General features: G+C 38.6%; 1 protein-coding gene across 9 annotated transcripts in view; it reads left to right on the top strand.

Moving 5' to 3' along the window:
- Nucleotides 1-8,774: 8,774 nt before the first annotated feature.
- tead1b (TEA domain family member 1b) overlaps nt 8,775-18,634 on the top strand; it is a 47,247-nt gene continuing 37,387 nt past the window's right edge. For 8 of the 9 annotated variants that reach the window (XM_041063661.1, XM_041063593.1, XM_041063431.1 and 5 more), the window contains exons 1-2: nt 8,775-8,947; nt 9,409-9,537. The gene's annotated coding sequence lies outside the window, so the exon portion shown is untranslated. Of the gene's footprint in view, nt 8,948-9,291; nt 9,538-18,634 lie in introns of those variants that run through there. The other variant, XM_041063127.1, reaches the window with a different exon arrangement.

Below are 18,634 nucleotides of genomic sequence, written 5' to 3'. Positions count from 1 at the left end.
AATTTGTCACTTTGTTTCCTGTTAGGTTTTGTTCCTTGTTTAGTCGTTTTCCTCGTCAGAGTGATTTTGTGTTCACGTTTTGTAACTTTTGTTTTAGTGCCTTTTTCCCCTTAATGGGTGATCTTTTGTTTGTTACTTTGTCCAGTTAGTCTTCCTCCTTCTCCGTAAGTGATTTTCTGTTTGTTACTTTGTTTGAACCATTGTTAGAATAAAAAAAACGTTATTAGTTTGAACTACATCTGAGGGGTTCTTGCATTTGGGTCCTAGTCCTTGCCTCCTCCAAAGTCGTGACACCTTTAACTGTTTTAATGTGGTACCACTGCTTTTATTGAAGTAAAGGATCTGAAAACTTCTTCCACCACCAAGTACTGAATACAGTATTCTACTTACAGGATGTACTGTACGATTCACTTTTACTATGGTAGTATATTTCTGCTTTTTTTGTGTAACACTCCCTTTAGTCTTTCCAGGCACCTTTTTATCTGTGACAACTCTACTTTAAAATCTCATTCTCTAGTGATAAGAATAAAATCAGTCTCTTTGAATGTGAATCTCACGTTTGTAGTTAGTTACACTACTTATATGTGTGTTTTATTTTTGAGTTGATGGCGAAACATTACTCAAGGGTTGTTCCAGTTCATAGCATCATATCAGCTGCTCTTAGTTTTGGTTGAGGATGCTACTATAAATTGAGCCCTGGATTTCTTTCCAGCCTTATCCTCTGACATTTAAGCTGGGATAGTGACAATGCATTTCAATAGCCCATTGTTCTGAACCACTATCATCAGTAAAACCCAGGACCTGGGAGCTGTGCTTTTTCACCAAAAAGCAGAAAATGATCACCTATAATCAGACATCATACACCAAGATGTCTTGAACAGGAGCATTTCCAGCCATTAGGTGTAATTACACTCCTGTATCTGCCTTTATATACCACTGTATTCATATCAAATAAGCCTCTCTGCGCATGCTAACGCCATAGTCCTGTCTGTCCTTTATATAGGACAACGGTAGTTCTGGCAGCAGTTAAGAAAAACACCCAACAAAAACACAAAAAGGTGAGCTTGGCAAGACTGGGGATGAGTAGTTTATGTCTAATAGAGGTTCAGGAACTTGTATATGTTTGTTATTGATTTGCGCCAAGGACTCAGCACAGGTGTCTGGTATTATCACTGCTCTTTCTGCATTTGAACATGCACACTTGTGGTTAGTAATGTTCTGCAGTTTTTTTAAATACAGCCATTTCATGGCTGAGATTATGTGCCAGAAATTATATATTGCAATCTTGTAAAGCCATATGCCTTTATTGTAAATAAATGGATAGGTGGTTGCTAAAACCAATGGTCTCTGCAGGAACAATTCCTTCTGAATTTTTTGTCTCATACTGTAGGTCCAACTATTTTTTTTTCGCCAGATGGCAGAAATTCAATGGTGCACTGATTCTTTTTGATGGCAGGACATAAAGCTCTGCTCTAAAAACATGCATCTGTGTGATATCACAAAATCCTCTGCCTCAGATACAATCTGGTTGCACATCTGGTCATAATCACATTTTAAACATTGGTTATGCAATAATCTGTCTTTAATGTCTGTGTCCTACTGGCAGTACCTTCTACTGAACAGTAAAGCGAGCTGCCACAGAGATAAAGAGATTTGCAGACAACTAGCAGGTATGTAAACGGTTTTAATAGTGTAAAAAAAAAAAAAAACCTAAAATGACTACAGCAGCATATTGAGACATTTGAAACTGCATTTGTGGGGATTCTGTTAGAACTCAGTTTTATCAGGTGACACATTTCTCTCATTTTGTCCTTTATTATCTCCACATACAGTAAACATAATGTCAGCCGTCTCAACATTAAAAATGCTGGTATGGTAGAATCTAAATTTCTATATATATATATTCACACAAAAAAACCCTAGATCAGAAGAAAATAAAATATATTTTTAGTCTTCAGCTGTGTGTGGAGAAAGGAATGGATTACTAATATCTTCCTCTGCTGTGAAGAATGCCACTGGAATATGACATTTCTTTATTGTGTAAAAATACACACAAAAGTCACCTCATATTCCACAAGTCTGCAGTGATGAAGTATTGAACGTGACAGGCTACACTGACCAGTCACTCGCACATTTCTGCACAATGCACCATGCAACAGCAATTTTCATCCATTAGGACTATTGATGGTCAACTACAGACCTACCTGCTATTTAATGGAGTCCTGCTTAATGGCCAGAGTGGTTGGCAACTGGTTGTGCTACAGAGATTCATCATATCTTCTTATCATAAAATAAATTACCATGGGCAGAAAAGAAGATGACAGTCTGAAAGCATGGCATCCTGCCAACAAGCTTTGTGTATATTAATTCTGTTTTGGTTCACTACAATCCCGCTCATTACTCTTCACTTTGACTTGAAGGTAGTTACTTAATATGGTTTTGGAGGAGACCTGATGATCCAGTCCTTGTAATCTGATCAAAGTACAGCAAAGATTCCCATCGTGTCCAAAGTGAGGCAGCATCATGAGACCAGGAAAAGTTAGTGTATTGCAAAAAGTTCAACTAGCAAGACAGTATTTTGACTTTAAGAGGTGGTCTCACTTTGACCAGCATAGATGACCATGGTAATCTACACAGGGTAGCTAACCTGCTCTGAAGCAGATTATGTTTAGAAAATCAGATTAAAATGTGTTTAACAGCCTGCCTTTAAACCACTCAGCTCTCTGCAAAAATGGTTAGAATTTCAACTGCATCTACAGCAGGACTACAGCAGGACTGTGAAGAAAGTGAAACAGAAAAGTTTGGAAGTTGCCACAAGGGGGCCTTTCCTTTGAAAATTTTCATGAGTTCATTGGTGAACCCAGAAAGCAATCTTTACATGTGTCTATGTGTGCAGAACATGCAGAAAATTCAGACTATTGTAGTTTAATTAATGTGTGGTTTTTAACTTCCTTCATATCTACTCATTGTGAAAATTCAAATGAAAATTCCTCAAGCTGTTTTGAATCATGTGGTAACAAACTCCAAATGTGGGTTTGTTCAGGTACATTGGCTCATACTTACAACAATATATATAAACAAAAACATACACATGCATTTAAAACACAAACACAGTGTCTGAAATGATCAGAAGATATGTTGATTGGGATATGGGCTCCACCACTGCTATTCATTTAATCAGTAAGTGGCCCTCACTGGCCCTTCTCTTATTGCTGAACATAGTGATTTAGTGTGGCCAGCTGAGCAGTCAAAGCAGAGAGCCAAGGAAGCACCTGGCCTTACACAGCTATCTGATTAGAGGATGTTGCAGGCCATGCTGAACCAGACCAGGCCAGGTAGTGGCAGCAGCAGGGCAGATCTGGAGTACAATGAACTAAACCAGGTTAATTCTATTGCACTGTGGCCTCCCTTAGAGGCTTAGAGCAGCAGGTTCAAATCAAAGCAATGCCATAGCACAGAGCAACCTTATCAAGCCAGGAGTCAGGAATGAGGACTGCAGTGAAGAAACTGTAGCTTCACTGGTTCAGAACAGCTGATTGGTGTTCTCTGAAGCATGCATTTAATGATTAAGCTGTTATTATCTACGGTGTCCCCAAGCTCCCAAATTGGCTTACGAAAAAGAGTCCTCTGACATATTTTATCTCAGCTGACAATAGCATGAATGTTGAAAGCGACACAGTAGAGTGAAGGTATTAGTGAGAGTGCTTTGCACACAAAAAAATAAAGATTATAAAAAAGGGTTTTGGAATTTGTTCTGCTTTTATCTGTTGTCATTTTTTAGGAAAAGATGGTTTGCAGAAGGCAAGATCTGAACAGGATGGACCAGTGGGGTCCAGAAGTCTGAGACCACAATGAAAATCTGTAATATTTTCTCATAAACCCGGAGAAAGTCAATATTTAAAAAAGCAAATTTATGGTTTTGACCAACTTAACTCTTTTTTTTACAAGATGTCAGATTTCCTTGAGTTGTATCCCTTCCTTTGAAGCACGTGTTCAGATGACACTCAGGTGGATTTGATTTACTCATCAGAGGCTCATTCAAGTAACTCAGCTTGCAGCCACTGTTCACCTGTTATAAATAAAGCTGTGCCTCTAGTTTCAAGCAGATCATTGCTCACTAAGTAGTGTTGTGATAGTGGGAAAATCGGCATCATAACTATGTGAAAGTGTAAGAAGTCAGATTGTTATTCTAAGCAAAGAAGGGATTTCTTAGATCAAATCATGGCTAGACTAAAGCTTTTTGAGGGGGCAGTGCATAGAACTCCAAAATGCTCTAAAGAACCTGGACATCTTTCTCAGTGCACAGGTAATATTTGCTGAGGTTGATATAATTGATATATATATGAGTTCTTTACTCATTATGGAATGTAACCCAATGAACCAGTTTGACCCTGAATGGAAGAAATACGAGCAGACGCATACTGTATGCTGTCACAGAAAGCACCATCCTAATGCATGAGCTGGTGCTGATTCATTAGCTGCTTATAGTAAAGGATCCTATGGGGTACAGAAAGACCTGAAAACAGCCGTCTGTTCAGCAGATAGAAATGTTTAGTTTTTACAGTGTCCTTCCTGAGTGACTGTGAGGCTGTTTCATGACAGGGTCAGTCCCATTAGCCTGTTTTTGTTCAGTTTTGGGGAAAAAAATTGACCATTTGTGGGCACACAGTGCAGCATGAGTGCTATATAGGAGAGTGTAGGTCAGAGTAAGGCCTCAATTATACTCCCTTGCGGATGTGCTGTGGACACGACAGATGTGTAGTTGTTCTCATTATACTACTTTCTTTCTAGTTCGCATGGAGTCCCCCTTGTAGCGTAGAGGCCACATGAACACAAGAAATTGCTGAACATGAAAACATCAGCACAGAGCCTCGCCCACACCTCTGATGATGAAATTTACGTCGCTTGGACCCTAGCAGACCCTCACATGGCCACATCCTGTTAACACAACAGTTAAGTGGCAGTTAGGTTTAGGTTGTCTGAACGAGCAGCTTATTACGACCCACAGTTCAGATTCACTGGTAAATGATTTAACCACTAGGCAAGTAATTTTTGTGCCTAAACTTAACCAAAATGTGACCAATCCACAACCTTAACTGCGTGTTTATTAACCATGGCAACTGCCTTTGGTACGCTTCTATGGGTTGTATCCAAGGTTAGGGCAGAAATGACCAATGTGGTTGTGTAGGTCAGTGGATTTGATTAATAATGTTGTTGTGGGGTTGGCTTGGTGGGTTAACTATGTGTTGTGGCAAAAACAGTTTGGTGACTTTTCTCCTTCACCACATACACAAATAATGAAATACAATAGCTGGACAGTGCGCACAGGAATCATAGATCTACATCAAGGATTCATATATCTATAATTTAGCAGTAATCATTTGGTTCAGTAACCTACAAAATGCAGTCTCCGCTGAGACCGACACTGAAGACATCTCATATCAGAGCATGTTCTTTCACTTCTGACACGTGTGACGAGAGTTCGAAGTACACATAAAGATTATGTATAACATGTAGCTATTAAACGCTGTAAGATGATAAATTAACACTGTTACATCTGAGCCCCTGGAATTACATGCTACGGCATTTGGAAAAAAAGCAGACACGTCACTCTAAAGACGTCCTAGTTATACCATGAACAGATCATGGAAGAAAAACACAGAGAGTAAAAAATGTTCTGAATGATGATCCTGTGTGAAGCACATTTAAATCACATGCCTCACTGCGTTTCTCTCTCAGCTAAACGTGCACAGACAGGTGTTTAAAGGTGTTGATGGATGACCTCAGAGGGGCAGTCGTTCATCTTCATAGATCCCTTTCTTTTGAAGGATTGGTGTCAAAACATTGGCTTCTAATGGATGACTTGTTCAGACAGGACCACAGTTGTGTCTTTGGGTTTTCGGTCTATAACTGTTTGAACTCGTATTTGCAAATCTGGCCAAATCTATGGACTGTGGAAGAATTAGATTCGAAACTGGTGCAACCTACAGCATGCAGCTGTTACAGAGACATCAAATTCATGCAAACCACACATGGCTTACATGTTCAGATGGGGCAGTGCGTGGTTTTAATGCTCAATGCACAGGCAATCTTTGCTGAGGTTGATATATTTGGATGCAGGCCTTGGAAGCAGCAGCGGAACAGACATCAATTCTTTGCTCATTATGGAATGTAACCCAGTGAAGCAGATTGACCATGAATGGAAGAAATATCAGGAGACACATACTGTACATTGTCACAGGAAGCACCATCCTAACGCATGACCTGGTGCTGGGCCCTTCATACTCATTAATTACTTTTAGTAAATGATACTTTTAGGCAATAAAGTTGGTACAGAAAGACCTGAAAACTGTAGCCTGTTGTGCAGATAGAATTTTTTTGTCATTAGAGGGTCATCCCTGAGTGACTGTGGGACATGGCAGGGTCAGTCCCATTAGCCAGTTTTTGTTCAGTTTTGGGGAAAAAAAATCGACCATTTGTGGGCACACAGTGCAGCATGAGTGCTATACAGGAGAGTGTAGGTCAGAGTAATGCAAGAATAGTCTGAACACATGGCCTAGGTTTTACTTGGTTGAGGGACCATGACACCACCATAAACAAAGCCTGGAGCATCAGACAGTGATCGGACGACTGATTTCAGACTTTTGGACCCCACTGTATATACACAGTATTTGTTTGTGTGTAAAAATATCACAGTGTTGTCATGATAGACTTTTAAAGGGAGAAATTAAAAATATGAATTTCAGAGAATTTAAAATCTGTTTTATGTGTTTGTTTACAGTGATACCTTGCTGGAGGCCACAGTTTGTGCTGGTGATTTTAACTTCACAAGTTTCTCCACACCCAATGATGGGCAGCTTTCAACACTCCCCTCCTCTCTCCTGTTTGAATTTGGCCAGTCCTGTGAAGTCAGCTGCTGCCTTTAAGTCCTGTAGGAAACAATGCAACACTGAATTAAGAAACTGAATATGTGATTAAGAAGAGAATCTAGTATCTTGAGAGAAAATAACAGATGACATAGAAACCATGACAGCAAATCAGAGTGTTTGGTAAATTGTTTAGATTTAATCTGGTATTTTCTCATTTTAGCAACCTTGTGCAGCACATTCTAGCTCTAGGCTACTTAGTGTTGCCATTTTTTAATCAAATACTGTTCTTTTCAACATTGGGGTGAAAATTATATATATATGTGTGTGTGAGTTGCTCTACAGTAACCCTTTCATCTGTAATAGTGCAGTATGGTGTCTTGATATTTTGTAAACATTTATAATCACTACCCCTATCTTGTGTGATGCAAATGTGTCCATAGTATGTGATTATTTAAAGCAAAAGCCACCATATGAATATGTTTATGAATTAATATTGATTCATTTACCATTTTCCTTCAAGTTATGTATTTCTGTTATTGAACAAAAGCTTGCTCTGGGTGAAAATGCTGATTGTCCGCCCACACTGGTGCACTGTGGGTGGCTAGCCAAACTGAATGGTTATGTTTTCACATGTGAGAAAGTTTTTTTTTTGTTGTCTTTTTTTTCAGGGTAGTTTTCAGGAGATTGCAAAATCTGATAGATTTTAATGAGGAAATGAGTTTTGGTGTAATGTTTGGTTAAAGACACACATATGGATCCAGCTGTAATACACGGAGCTTCAAAGAGTTCATTATTAAATACAGAAATAAATGAGTATAAATTAAATTATAGGAATACATTGTGGAAAATATACAAATAAAACAAACTTACGAAAAGGTGCATTTTCATATAAAATGCCTATCATGAAATTAAAGTGCTATTAATTAAAACTCAGTTATTATTAAACTCGATGAAATGAATGAGTAGTGAGCTGAGCTTTAATGATTTCCTCATTTACTTCACAAATTGCTTGTTCATCAGAATCAGAATCAGCTTTATTCGCCAAGTATGTATACCCATACAAGGAATTTTTTGCTGGCAGTTGTTGTCTCTCTAGTGACAAGGTAGCAAAGGAAAATACAATGTAACAAATCTATATACAATATGTACAAATATACAATATAGAATATATACAATAAAGTGCAGAATGAAACGTGAAACATGAAATGGTACCGTTCACATGATCATTTATTTCACATTGTCTTTTTATTTATTTCATATTCACAGTAAAAAGCCCTCACCTCTCATCTAAAGGACTGAAACTACAGTTGCGTCTTTAGTGGTACTTTTGTGTCTCTTTCTGGTAGTTTTGGGTCTCTTTGTTGACATTTAGTGTATCTTATTTGTTGTAGTTTTGTGTTTCTTTTGGCTATTTAGCGTCTCTTTATGGTAGTTTTGCATCTCTTTTCACTAACTTTACATCTCTTTGTTGTCGTTTTATGTCTCTGTGGTTGTTTTGTGTCTTGTGGTTGTTTTGTGAGCTCTGTGACTTTCAAAAAAGAAAGAAAGAAAGAAGGAAAGAAAGAAAGAAAGAAAAAGAAAGAAAAAGAAAGAAATATCAACAATTTCACCATACAGACACTCTGGCCCTGTGACTTCCTGGACCATCCATGCTTGAGGTGATCTGAGGGGGACTTTGCTCTGCATTGATATCTGTTGCTAGGTCGACACTACAACAGGAGTGCTTCACCCGCTGTGGAGCTGTAAATTCTGAGTGTCGTCGTGCCCCTGAAGGCGTCAGTTCCCGGGATGTTTAGCACCCTCCCAGTCCCCGCTGCTGCCTGCTGCCCAGGCTGGCTGCTGGGCTCGGGATGACGCCACCTCTCGCTCCGCCCCGGCGCAAACTCGCTCTTTGCGTTCATTTCATTCCTGTTCTCATTCCGAGCATTCTTCGCATCTCTGTCAGTGCGCGAAGCGATTCACCTACACCTTCCCGGCTGGCTCAGAAACACCAGAATAACTTGACATAGTATTAAAAATACCCAGTAACATCACATTACCAAAAGAAAGGGACATTTTTATATGAGATCAATAACGAGGTAAGTTTCATTGGTAGTTGCAGGTATTCAAACTGGCTGTAGACTTCTGTTTGTGGGGTTTAGTTTACGGGTTTTGGAAATAATGTACAATTGATTAAAAACGCTGGCTTAATTTAGGTGTTTACTATTTATCCCATGGCGTGAAGTAACGTTGGGTCGTGTGTTTCCATCGCTGAGATAGATGGCCGATTCTGGTCGCTGTTGCAACAGGATGCTCACTTTGAACACTCACTGTTGTAGCCTATGGCTTTGACATAGCAGCGAAAAATCTTTGACATTTTTCACATTTTTTGAAAAGAAGCCTGATCATACGCCCCCACAAAAGCCTCAGATGCCGTTTGCCCAGTGTCAGAGCCTCAGAAACTCCCGATGGGATTCGGGATGAACTAAAAATATACTGCACGAATAACAATTTTTGGACAAGATGACGGTTGAAAACGTTGCTGTTTTCCTCTCCGTAGTTGGCTCAGCCGGGAGTTGTTGGAGATTTCACCGGCGCATTTTCGGACCACCTCGAAGAAAACACTGGAGAGACTTGTTGCTTCAACACGTTTGACGCTGTTTTTTTTTATTCACCATCGAAGTTTTGTGTAAGTACATTTTTTTTACTGTGTGTTTGTTACTTCTCTCACCAGTCTTGTGTGCCGCTCTCCATGTTGTTACTGTAACTCCGACTGAACCGGAGGGAAAGGTTAGCCTAAACTCCTTTATTGTTTCATGTTGCGGGGTGGATTAAAGCTCCTCTCTGTCCCTCTCTGAGTAACTTAGGTGCAAAAACTACCAGTTTGACAAAAACAGTGTGGTAAACTGCATATATGAGTAGGTTCTGGCGTTACTTCGGGGGGTTTTAAACAGTATTAAAAGGGCCTAATGTGATTCTTTGGTTATCCTTGAGGAGGAAAACTAGCTTAAATTTATGTTTGCGATTTTCTCGTTTTTAAAATTGAATATCCTACGATAAATGGAAATGTACCCGGTAATCTAAAGTACATTATGCTTACATAAATTTAGAGCTGCTTTGTGGAGTTTATAGAGCTTTTATTTGGGGTTTCCTTCATTGTTTTCCTTTTCCTCCCTCTACTTTGGGAAATGCCTGCTCAGCTAAAACTGATGTCCCCAACACTAGGCCAGCAGCAAAGTTTTACTCCTTACAATGATTTCATCCACGTACCTTTTTGTGGACTTTAAATTACAAAGGCTACTATGAAGAGGGAGGGATGAGAAGAGGCCAAAGGCTTTCTTTAGCTACAGTAAAGTTAGCTCAAAAAGTGGGTGTAAACCCTGTTGCACCAAACACTGAAAGATTTCCCCTTTGTGCCAGACTTTGTTTACTCTCCACTTTTTGTCCTCTCACTGACACTGAACCGAATATTTACTGCATGAAATTGTGAGATTTGGTTTGCTGTCACCAAACAGTCCGGTCAGGTCATCAGGTCGCAGTTTACACAGCTCAGATATGCCGCTGTGATTCAATCAAAAGTGTCTATATACTTCATTAATTAAACCAAGGATTATAAAATTCATGTTCTCATCGCCTAACTTATAATGTTTTGGCTTTCCAGACCTGCTTTTCAGTATCTCAGTCAGCTTTCTATCCACTCTGATCTGTTATCACCAGCTTGAGGAAAATAACTAATTGCCTTTCTAGAATGTGAATTTTGTGAAAGTTTCTGGTTTGTAATATAAGGAGCTTAGCAGAAGTGACACAGCTGAGCAATGGGGGGAAAAAAGACCTGTACAGGCTTCAAAATGAGGTTAGTGAACAAAATCCACTTTCCGTCCCTTCTGCTACTAGAAGTTTTTGGCTGCAGCACCTACACCCTCCCACCTCTTTATGTTTTTAATGTGCAAGCAGCTGGTTATGTTGAGTGCACAAGTTCTCTGCAGTTCTCTGCTTTCACAGTGTAAAATGTGTTTTTTCTTGCAGTTAACTACTGTTAAACATTTTATGTAACTTTGTACAAAAAAGACAAAAAAACATGAACAATGCACAAACTTTTTATTTAATTAACGTGAAGGGGCTTTTATAATTTACAGGAAACAGTTTGAATGCAGTCAGGCGTAACCTCAGATATGTCACAGTGTAAATCTGCTTGCTTGGAAGAAAAAAAAAGTAGGGGTAGAAATAGATGCTTTGTTTTCAGCTTATGCAACCAGTGGACCTGTTGGACGGAAGCCTGCATAACATTTGTGAAAGAATAGGATGTTGTCTTTGTTTGACCGAATGAGACTTTACTTCAGAAACAAGGAGTTTCCAAACTCCCTCTGCTTTTTAATGGAGCATAATGCAGCACATCAAGCATTACCTGTACTTTATTTGGATGCACTTTGTTAAAGAGATTGCTACATAGACATGTTCACAGCTATGAGAACACAAAGCCTGTCTTTCAGTATATTATAATTAGTCTATGCTTTTAAATAATATGTAGTTAGAAACCAGGAAAACAATAGCTTGACTTTTAGCATGATTTTTTTATTATGTCATCATATTATTATCTACACAAGGGAGATTTAAGCAGATGCCAATAAATATCTGAATGAGAGCGTGTTGTGCTGTTGTGGATACAGTGCTTCAGATTCTACACAGGCGATGTGTAACTTTAATGCATTGTTTGTTCGGGTTTTGTTCCTTTATGTTCCCTTGTCGAGGTCTGAGGGCAGGACTACACAGAGTGTAGTCTATCTGTTGTGAAGTGTGGACAGAATAATGTGCTTTTTGTGAAGCACACAGTGGACTGTGTTACTTCTTGCAGTAAAGTGAGACTGTTCTTTTCTTTGGCTGTCCATACGGAATATTGTTTAAGGGTTGCTGACTTTCCGAACACCGTATTTTGGCCATACATCCGTCAAATGTAATTGCTCATATTGTGCTTTATGAGGAAACATGGCAAATATCAGTTCTTGCTTTTGATTTACTTTCTCCTGTCAGGTATGTGGTCTTATGAACCTTGTGAGTGTCCTGACCATAATAATGTTCATGTATTTAAAATTCTTTAAAGCTCTTGCTGTGTTCATCCAACAACACAGAACTGTCTTTGCATGCTATAATGACAGAATATGATCATGGCAAATGGGAATATACTTTTCAGAAGTATCATTTAGTATAGTACAGGGATGAACACTGAAGCCAATATCTGTCCGGGGCATATAACTATAGTTACCTGGACTGACATGGATACACTTACAGACTCAGTGATTCTAAAATTTAAGAACAAAGACTTTTTTTTAAACAAAGAAGAAATCCAGACTGTCCCTTTAGCCGCTCATATTATCATCATTAGCTTAGATTTTTAAAATAACTTCTAATGGTTCCTGACCATTTTGATTAATAGCACATTAAGAGAGACAGTCTCCAGGAGCAGGCACCTGCGGACTCCGTACTCTATGCAACAGGTGTCATAGCACAGTGATGTATTTATTTTCTCAGCATTTAATCTTATTAAAAATTGCTTTTCAATTCCACTAGTATTAGTTTGAAATAGATTATTTTTGGGTCTTACTTGAGTTCTGATGTAAACATAAATAGAATCATACATTTGGTCTTACGCCTGAGGCTATATTTAAATGTAAATTTTATACAAAAGTGTTAAAAATTGAAATGATCATCAGTTACTTTTAAGGTAATATCTGGTAAATCATACTCTAAGGTGTCGTGTGTGTTTACCAGTGTTTGTGTGCACAACAGCAGAGGAGACGTGTTATGCTGATTCAAAAGGAAATAATGTCTGTTTTTGTCGTGGTTTTTGGTTTGTGGGTTGTACCTTTGTTAACACTTAGATTAAATGTTAGATCTTTGACGTTTTGATGTTTTCATGGCTCAGTGATATTTGTTACTGTCAACAGTTAAAGGCTTTGATACTTCTCAGTTTTTACAGTTTTTGGGCCGTAATCCATACCGTGCACTGAATGAACAGACAACTGAGGTTAGAAATAACCTGACTGAAAATACGCATGTATGTGTAACAGAGCATGTTCTCTGTTTACAGTAAGGACCTGTTAAATTCCTCATGGGAATGTGAATGCATTATGTGTCCCACATTTTAATTGAAATGATAATACACAATATTATTTTTTGTCATGTAAATTCCAGGCTAGAAAAAGATCTGTGATCTGTAATTGAATCTGGACACAGAGTCATTAATTGTGTAATTAGATGTGATGTGTGGCAGGGGTAGAATCACATCAAAACATCAGTGTTCTCCACGGTCAAAGCACGCTTTAAAAAGAGGACACTCCTGCAGGCTTCCAGACTGTGTGTGCCCTGAGGTAAACCCTGGTCTAGAAAGGGAATTTTAGAGTATGTGCTGCTGCTCAGCAGTTTGAGCAGGGCCCACTGAGGCCAGTGGAGAGTGCCACCAAAAAGGAAAAGCTGGCTCAAAGCCACTGACGTCATCTAAGTAAATCTGCTTCAGTACTGCAGCCATAAAATGACTGCCAGCTACCGAATGCACTTTGGCCTTGTCAACCACCTTAGTGGTGCAACACAGTTTTTTTTTTTCTCCATGTGCATACTTATGGAAGACAGACTGTGTTTAAGTCTAGTCCCATTTTGCTCAAATAGTAGCAGACTTTGCCTATTTATTCAAAAGGAAAAAGTCCTGTTTGAGCCTTTCTAGGTTTACATAAAGCACCGAATGATTGAGCTCCTCTCACCCTTTGAAGTCATACCACTTTAATATTGTAGTCTTATAATGTTTACCATATGGCAGTCTCAACCATTTGCACTGGAAAAAAGGCATTTAGACTACATAATGTCTTAACCACTTATTATTGATGTGCAGTGCTTTAAAAGTTATTTAGACACTGGGACATGTACTTTTTCTTCCTATTTTATTTTAATAAAAAGACAAATAAATGAGCTGCCTCATGATCACTCACAGATGAAAAGCAGTATGTACTCCATGAATCATTAGATGAGTCAGTTTCTGAAACCACTATAAACATTTTGAGTTCTTAACCACAATGAAAGCAGGAAATCTCGGCTTCAACAACTTCCTGTCTCTGGTGGCCATAGTAGCGGTAGTGGTGTTCAGCTTCCCACTAGTGAAAAGAAACCCATGGAACAAAGGCACACAGTCACTTCATTTACTGAAACTGTGTATAATTTGCGGCTTGTATTCAAATGTGGGTTATTCAGTCTCCCTGGCTCCGTATTCCCCAGTCTTTGCTTGTAATAAATTCCCACAAGACCTTTCATCAATGGTCGTTGTGTTGTTATCATGGCTGACACAGATCAGGCAGGCTCCCTCTGCCCTGAAGGTGCCCTGGATTCAGTGGAGGCACAGATAGACTGGAGGGTAAGCTCCCAACATGAATATGCAGGCTGTGCCCGGTAAATTAGTTTGGAATCCTAGCCGGGACGGGGCAATGGAGAGCTGCATTGTCTAAACTTTTTTTTGCCCCTCTGTTTAGTCTGTTTAATTGTAGACGTTTTCAACAGGGAGTCTTGTTGGTTTATAATTACATCATCATCATTTGTTGTTTCATTTTTCGAGTGCGTCTACTTAGTTAACTAACAAATGTTTTCAGTTAATCTACAGATTATATTTATGATTCCAGGTGATGCCGTCATATCTTGTTTTGGTCTTTTCATGCTTTTCGTAGACCAAAAGGATGAGAGGACCAAAACTAAATGTGTGTAAGTCTGTCTCGTATAGTTCGACTTCCCCAGCCTGACTGTGGCTCTCGACCCCAAGTATGTTCATTTCCACCAAAGACATAAATGTCTGAAAACGTGTCACAATTATAAAATATACATAAATATATACATATATTGATTTTTCAAAGAAGGCTTAACAATTAGCAAGTTTTCAGCAAACATCACTCAGACAGAAGAAAGAGTGCATTTGTTGGACTTTTTTTCAGCTGACTTTTCAAAGTCTTGGCTCCTGATGGATAAATATGAAAGAAAACATGGACCGAATTTAGTTTTCAGTGTTGGCTACACCGAAGACTGCACATAGCATCTTAGTATAGTGCCTAACTTAAAAACTACCTGCTTAGTATCTCACAAAAAATATCAGCCTTGGATCCTTATTTCTCATTACCCACCGAATGCCCAAAAAATTCCAATTACAGTAAGCTATACAAGTCAAGATTACTTTACTGTTTGTGTTTGGTTTGTGCACTGATCTCAAAATTATTTTTTTTTGGATGAACTATAAGAAGTCAGAAAAACAGAAAATTCATTGTAACATTTCTGTTACTGTTGCCGGATCTTTGTATCCTCCCATTTGTGTGTCCTTCTCCCACATGGAGAGTCTACCTCTTCATACCGCTGTTGAACCAGATGAAAGGAATTTGACAAAATATGTCTTTCCTTTTGTTGCTATCTTAAACAAAACATTTTTAATTTAGCTTTAGTTTGGCTTATCATACCAGTACTCTGGTATAATGTAGTGAAATCCTTAATAGTAAACAGGCAGCTTTAATACAAGTCAGTGACAGATTTTTAATTTCTTACATAACTGACTTGTTCTTTCTTTCAGTGCAGTTAACGTAAAAAATCTGAGTAATTTGAAAACTGTACATTGCCAAAAGGTTGAAAAGGCAAACAACCTATACCATAATTTGTTTTAGTATGGAATTGTTAAACTTTGTGTCAACATTTATTTTGTTTTTGGCAAGTATTTTTGGATAAAAACACATTTAGAATTTTTGAAGTTCACTTTCTTCAGTCCCCCCCCCCCAAAATACTTACTTAGTCCCTTTAGGAAGATTTATGTTGTGTCTTTGTCTCTACTGTCTATACAAGATTACTGCAGAGTTTTCTCATCTTATGTAACTTTTGAGGGAAACGCCAGTCAGATCTTTGTGCAGTCTTCCCTTTAGGTACAAACCCTTTAGCACCCTGCTAACCAATATGTTGGTATTACGTAAATTCTACATATCTACATTACTAATGATATCTCAGAAATATTTGTGTATGAGTATATTTTTAATGGACCCACAGTCATCACCAAAATAAAGTCACATTATACATAAATGGGGAAATTATATAAAAAAAAAACACATTAGATTTTGTTAATTTCACCTGGCTGCACAGCATGTATTAAGAGACTGTGTGATGAGTCCAGTATAATATGCAGGAGTTGCCAGGGAAAAAAAGAAAGAGACGAGACAAGGAAGGAAGAGGTATATAAGGGGATAAATGATGGCTAGAGAAGCAGAAGAAAAGAGATGGAAGTCAGTGTGAATTGGCAGAGCCAAATGCAAATGGTGGCCTTCATGCTCATCACTGTGATTTGTTTTTTCATGCCCATCCGCACGCGTCCTGAATGAGCCAGTGGCCAGCCCTCGGCCTGCTCTGCTCTCATAACTGTCAGGAGATCCTTTATCTGACGGACCTTTATTTACAGCTTTAATTTCCTGAGCTTTATGTGTTCCGCTCGCACTCCACACCACTATGACATGGGCGTATGCTGTCTGGAATGCACTGAAAATTTTTTTGATAGGCAAATGTCCGCTGAGCTTTCATTACATTTCATGTTTGAATGGTAAATTGTATTTTTTATATATTTTGGTATTACTGGCAGGACAGGAATATATCCTCAGACAGAGAGATTTTTGTCTCTTAGATTTACAGTCAATTTCCCCTCTGTTGTTTGGAGTGGAAGACCTTTAGCTATGCCTTCTTTCTGGGCTGCAGACATATCTGATGTTGTCCAGGTCATGTTGTTGCTACCTGTTTCTCAGTCTGAGGCAGGTAGAAAGGGCTGCTTTGACAGAACCTGTAAATCAATCCCATTCTCCGGCAAACAAAGATTGATCTCACAGTGGCCTGATGGTTGCTGGGTGGTGGGATCCAGGCCTCGGATTTGAGTGGGATGATATCAGACAGATTCATGGCACCTAAGCCTGCTGGTTCAAAGAGGCATGAAATAAACACTAGGCCGCTGCCAATAAAAGCAACATAAGTAAGCTTTCTAGCCTCTCCAGTGGACCTTCGGAAATTGGTATTGAAAACCTTATTTATTCATTCATCTGTACTCCAAAGCTGTAGATTTATTCATGAAACTTATAGGAAGATCCAATACTGAATCAATAGTTTTGTCCCAAAATTCTTGCATAGTTTAGTGACATACTGTAGTCTTGTGTGGAAATGTTAAATTTTACCCCATTTAAGTGTGTGCTTCAGAAATGTTTTTAAATTAAAGGCCGGATTTCATGTTCATTGTGGCACCTGTTTTGTTGATTTTAATTTGTCACAGTGGCTACATGCCTTAGCTTTACCTTGAGTGGTAAAGCTTTCTAAATAAGAGTATCTCCATAGAGTTTTGGTAAATTTTTATTTCATTGTGTTCCCTGTAACTGTATCTCAAGGTCCTCAAAGACCTGCGGTCAAAGGCTTCATTCCATAAACATAGTTTTCCAGAGGTAATTAATTTGTTTTAATGAGAGAAACTAAATGGAATTTCAGAAACGTCTGTCACTGTAAATGTTCATAGTTGGTTACATGCTGCTCAAAACTGAATACTTTTGACATTGCTGTTATAATTATTCAAAGGCCAGGATATGTCTTTATAACACTCTGAAAATGTTGCGTTTTGAAATCACATGGTAATTATAGTTTTACACACTGTGGCCTTAACTACTGTGGGCCATTATGGGGTGCACAAAAGTCATTCAGAGAATCATTATTGCACCCTCTGAGATAACGGCACAAAAGAACTCCACATGGAAAATTACATTTGAGACCTCTCATCTGCTATTTCATTACCTTGCTCGGTCTGATGGGTGAAATGGGTTCTCTTAATTTAAGGAGCTGGATTCCAGCTTGGTGAGTGGTTTATGTAATCTTACGGTAAGTGTAATTTCCCATAATGCCATGTCACAGCTACTACTCTGCTTAGCTACCACATTCGCTTATTGCGTTGCGGGCCATCTTTACCCCGCATTTCACAAATAAGACCATTTCTATGGTGTACACCCTGCAAAGACGGAAGTATGCAATTATCTGTAAGCCACAAGTGTTTCTATGGGTGACATGCATACCTTCTTTTGAGAGACATAATTAGTCCGCAGATTCAAAGGCACTAAGAGACCGTCTTCATTGACAGCTCTGCTCGGTTATTCACATGTTGCACATGGCAAAAACATCCAATTGATGTCACAGGATACAAAGCAACTTTCGTGTTGAGGAGTGGGATGACTTCTGTATTATTTCAGTGTTTGTACGAGGGATGGGAAGCCAACTGACCCCGTCTTCATGCTGTGAAGATAGGATAGGTGTGAGGATATAGATAACAGTGCTATCAGTTTAGTAGATCAGTATACATGTTGATTTTCTGTTTATGAATATTGGTATTTAATAGAATAACCCTACCCCACATCTGTTTCCTTCTTCAGTGCACTCACACACTTATTCACACCATTCCTCCTTATATGTTGGTAATAGTTTTTGATTTTTTTGAACATTTTTGAACAACATTGTACTCTTGAACATTTTTGAACATTATACTTTGACAGTGTAGCATCAAGGAACAAGAGCTGAATGAGTGAAAACAGGTGAGTTTCTTAGAGATAGTTTGTTTAATCATAACTTTCAGTATAATAGAATTCTTACAGTGTATTACAGTAAAGGCATTATGTGCCCTATATGGTTTAACTTTGGGCAGTGTAGAGAAAAGTATCTGTAGAGAAATATTTTTCCTAACATAATAATACATCAAATTTGTATAGCGCTTT

This window comes from Toxotes jaculatrix, chromosome 1, assembly GCF_017976425.1.
Source record: "Toxotes jaculatrix isolate fToxJac2 chromosome 1, fToxJac2.pri, whole genome shotgun sequence".
In the NCBI taxonomy this organism is placed as follows: domain Eukaryota; kingdom Metazoa; phylum Chordata; class Actinopteri; family Toxotidae; genus Toxotes; species Toxotes jaculatrix.
Note: the sequence above shows the minus strand (reverse complement) of the source record. Positions and strands in the feature narration are given on the sequence as shown.